Genomic DNA, 5,113 nt, shown 5'->3' with positions numbered 1-5,113 from the left:
GATTTCTGGGGAGAAACCAAGGTGGCTTTCTGCCACACCCTGCTCATGCTGGCCTGGCTGGATGGCTGATCCTGCGCCCTGTGTGATGTTGTACAGGTGCCACCCAAGGCACACGCCTGCCTAGCAGATCACGTACCACAGCCACACCTGTATCACCAAGGGGAAACGGGCTTTACTGGAAAAGCCAGCATGTTGCAGCATCTCAGTGCAAACGCCACTACCCCCGCGCCGGTTCTCACACCACACGTACTCACCCCCATGCTTGTACAAGGGACCATGCCTGTGCGCATCCTGGCGCTTGCGGGTTCTTTCTCTGTTTGACTGATAAAGCCTTAGAGCCATTAGTTAAACTACAAGCAGCAGCAACAATTGTTCCTAAGGGAGTTTCCCTTGGAGAATGTCAATACTTGTCAAATATTTGAAAACAAGCTTGTGAGCGGGCTGCGGGGAAATGAAAATCAATACGCGCGGCTGTCAGCTGCTCACGGCATTCAGTAAGTAACAAAGCAGAGAAGACAAATGTCGATTTTCCTAATGGTACATGATGGCTGGCACACGAAGCACGTTCGTGCATGTTATGCCCGGGCGTTGCAAATGCCTGAAAGCGGTGGGTGAAGGATGGGAAACGCGGCCTTCGTGTCTGCTCATGTCCTGCCCCCACGTGGCAGGTCTTTCCTGCCTGGACTCTTTGACTTTGAGGAGGGTTGGCTTGTTAACATGAGAAAAGGGACAGCAATTGAGGAGGTGCAAAGCCGTAACAGGGCTCATCATACCTCCAGTGAGGGAGGGGAGGCAGGCCAGGGTGCTTCTCTCGCTCGGGAAGTATTGCTACCGACTGACATTCACCGGGCGCTGGATCCTTGCAGAGGAGCTGAATCCCTCTTGACCGCTGGGTGTCAGCCTTGGCACTTGCATCGAGTGGCCAGACTACGGCCGGTGCCCAGCAAGGCCAGAGTGGGGTGCAATTAGCTGCTTTGCTGCAGCTGAGGTCTTAGTTTGTCAGCAGCTCCCTGAGTCTGCCCCAGACCGGGGTCCTCCGCAGGCGAAGGCTTCCCCTGGCCACAGCTGGAAACGGCCCCATGCATCTGGGAACAGCCAGGGCACCGCGTGGCCAACCTGAACCCTCCAGCCCTGGCAGCGTGCGCTGAGGCCGGGGTTGTGCCCCCGCCGACAGAAAGCAGCTGGGCCTTATGCCTCACGCCGCGGAGCTGGGGAGCCCCTGCCTCGGCACGCAGCGCCCGTTTGGCAGAAAGGGCCCTGCCCAAACCTGCACCGGGGGGGATGCTGCTCCCCCACTGCTACTCACTCAGCGCTGCCAGGGGCATTGCAGCTGCTGGCACTGGTTTAAGGAGCAATGGGGACACCTCGCTCTGTCTCTCCCACCCCATTTTGCACCCATGCATGGTCCATGGGCACCCTTGTGCTTGCAAAGCAGCTGGCAGGGGGGGAGGCTGCTTTTGGGCTAAGCCCACCACCGCTCTGTCCCCTTGCATGCCCGCACCCAGGGGGGCCTGTCCCACTGCTGCTGCTTCTCCTCCCCTCTGTGCCAGCTCCCCGCACACAGCCGGCGAGCCCCCCTACTATTGCATTCATGGCTCTGCGGCTCTGGTGGTGCCATCATCTGTCATCCTTGCTCGCCTTCCCCCTTTGCTCTCCGCACCTCTGCATAGCCATGCTCCCCCTGCTCCGGTCCTCCGGCAGGTCCGCGGCCCCAGCCCTTCCAGCATCCCAGGCACAGCTGTACTCTCCAGCTCGCCTGTCTCTCCTTCTCTCCCCTTATCCCTCGGCTTCTGCCTCTTTGCCGCTCTTCCTCCTACCTTCTCCGTGGCTGCGTCAGAGCAGCAGCTCCCTGCCGCAGAAACCCGAACCCGGCCCTGCGACCCTGCTCTCGCCCTTCACCGCAGTGCAGTGCTCCCCAGGCCTTCCTTTAGCTGTGCCCCATGGTGATCCCCATTTCTTGTCATTTGCCCCAGTTTCCTTGGTATTTAATCCATCCTGGAGGTGGGTTTTGGGTGGTGGAGGCTGGGCAGAACAACTCCGGAGCCCCACGTCGCGTTGTGATGTGCTATAAAGGGCAGGATTGAGCTACCTCCTTTCCCAGCTGAGATGGCTCAGACTGGAGCCACACTAACCAGGCAGCCTGTGGCACGGGGACTTGGCCTGGGCAGTTGTTTTGCAATAGCCATTCATATTTTTGTCCTCTGCCGCATTTTTTTCTATATGACACAATCGACTGGTACAGCACACACTAAACGTAGATGCATGCAAAGGAAAACCAGTTGCAAGTGCAAAGTCTTTATCACACCATTAACGGGTGAATCACACAATAGATTTAGACTGGCTGGACGTGCAAGGTAATGATCACATGATGAAAACGACGCTCTAGCTATAAAAAAGAGCTATCCTGCTACAAAGTTAGTGCTTGGAAATGTCACAACGCTAGAGCTGGTTTGCATCCAGCTTTCATTTGAAGCAGTGGCAGGGCCCATAGTGTGTGGGGGGTTTGTAGGATGGGCTCATAGGGTCTGAAAGAGCTGCACACTTTTGGCTTTTCAGAGAGAGGGGCTCTCTAGTGCACGTGGCAAGGCCACCCCATGGGGCAACAGGCTGGTCCCTGCCTGCGCTCTCATACATTGGAATGAATGAAAACTATGAGTCTCTAAGACAACCTAGAAGCAGGATATGACAGCTTCATTTCAGCAGGCTCTTCCACCCAGGTATACTTGCACAGTTAGAGAAACACACCCCAGCAGAACGCCCTTCATCGGCATTCACCTGGGAATGTGCCAACAACAATAATAAAGAGAAACAGGATGCTCTAGGGAAAGGGTTATGTTTGAAGGCTAAACCCATAAACCTGCCACTCTTCTGCCACCCAGGCATAGCCAGGAGCCACACAATGGGGTGCAAAAGACCTATTCACCTGCCTTGATTTGGAGAGCAAGGCCAGGCTGGAACACATGCCAAATCAACTTCAAATGCTGAAAGCTCTGGGTAAAAGCATATTCATTATGTGCATCTAACCTTTCACAACTTCATTCCACTTCCAAACAGCTGATACCGTCTGCCAGCAGCCTGCTCCGCTGCAATTTCGAGGCGGCATTTGCTGCCCGACCACACACTGCACGTGCCAAATTCACGTCTTCCTACTCCTGAAGGCTTCTCACCTACCCACCAGCCCCTCGCTGTCTGAGTGACCGCGACACCCCAGCACTACTGGGGGCATCTGAATAGTAACACGTTGCAATCCCAGCACCTCCTCCGAATGTCTTTTACCCAGGAGGAGGTTTCTAGCAGTGAGCTATGCCGGTCCGCATCATGCAGCCGTGGCTCCATGCAGGCAGCCTCTTGCCCCTTGCAGTCCCACCTGAGTCGGTGCACGACTGCAGCACTGGAGGGGTGCGGTGGGTTCAGTGCATCTGTTGTACGGCATTTGTTTAGCTCGTTGTACAGCTCCCCGGGCTCTTCTGCAGGAGACCCAGGATGTACATGCGTACATGCACACTGTTGCTACTATTATTAGCATTTAGAGAATATGATATGGCATTGGGCCCTACATAAAATCCTGTAGGAGATTAAAGAGGATAAAACAGCCAGTCAGACCCGTTTCTTAACAGCTCTGTCTCTCTCCCCGCATGTCTCTCTGTCGGGCAGGTCCTGCCCCGTGCTTTCAGACTTGTGTCGCGGTGACCTGGCACGCAGGACCACAAGGGACACCCGAGGCCAGGCTCCTGCTGCCTCAGGCAGCTGCATCGCACAATCTGTTCAGAAATACAGCTATCTCTGTCTGGAAACGGGTCAAGAACATAGGAATTACCATGGACTGGGGCAGACCCTATGTCCTTCTTGCCCAGTCTCCTGTGTCACATAGGCAGAGGCAGAAAGGGAGGCAGCTGGGTCTGAGCAGGGGTTTCCCCTGTTCCTCTCCCACTTGCAGCCTCCAGCATTGAAGGTCCAGGATGCAGAGGCCGTGCCCCTCACCCCTGTGCTCAATAACTACCCATGCCTCTTTCCTCCAAGAACTCATTCGATCCTTTTTTGAATCGGGCCAAGTCGTCAGCTTCCACCACATCTGGTGGCCACACTTCAAAAGCGCCGCGCTTGTAGGACAAACTGGGTAGACAAGAATTGCCTTGCGTTCATTTTAAACTGATGGTCTCCCAGCTTCACTTTATGACCCCCAGTTGTGACTGCGCAGACGGGGCCAGCGAGTCGACCTTACAGATATACTGCAGGAAGGAGCCCCCCTGCCCCCCAGCAGCAATGCACACAGCCGCATGTTTCAAATACCAGTTGCATGCTTAACAGGTCTAGGAGTTTCAAGTTTTATCTGAGGCTGTTTCAAAGCAGCCTACGCAGAAGGCAAGACAGATTTGCAATTTGCAGACTAACCCAAGTCTGTGTGTGTATAAATATATATGTATAGATATAGCAGTATACAGATATAGCTATAGATATAGGTATAGTGGTGTATAGATATATCTATAGATCACAAGCTTTCATGAGCTGAAGCTGACTTCATCAGCTGTTAAGAAAGGACATGCAGAAAGCTGAATATAGGACAGCTTGAGCAATGGTTATATCTATCTACTTTGGTTAATCCATAAGGTGCAAATCTACTCTGCCTTGTACCTGACTTCAGACAAGCACGGCTAGCTAGGTCTGTATTGTCCTCTGGACAGATGGAGAGTCCACATGACAGAGGCCCAAAGATTTTTCTGCTTTGAATTTACTTCTATCTTCTTGCCAGGAAAGATGAGGTTATCGACAAAGGAACAGATTATAGGAAATTAAACAGCAGGAAACTTACTGCACGTCCGGGGTAGCAGTCCACAGGTCTGCTTCACTCCAAGGTACGGTCCTGCTCCAGTGAAGAAGGGGCCTCGGATTAAAATCATCATTGGCTCTAATTAGACTCCTCAATAAGCCACCAGCTTCATTAGCAGCTAAATGGCTGTGTGAGAAGAGACTGCATATTTAAGCCCAGACAGCTGAACATAATTGTAAAGTACTTCTATAAATTTTAACAAATTTAACCGGGAATTAGGCGTTCAGCAGCTAGGACAGACAAGAGTTTAAACAGTTCAAAACAGCCACAAAGAAGATCTATAAA

Source organism: Gavialis gangeticus, unplaced genomic scaffold (assembly GCF_001723915.1).
Source record: "Gavialis gangeticus isolate Ggan-Ray unplaced genomic scaffold, GavGan_comp1, whole genome shotgun sequence".
Classification (NCBI taxonomy): domain Eukaryota; kingdom Metazoa; phylum Chordata; order Crocodylia; family Gavialidae; genus Gavialis; species Gavialis gangeticus.
This window is presented reverse-complemented; position numbering follows the sequence as displayed.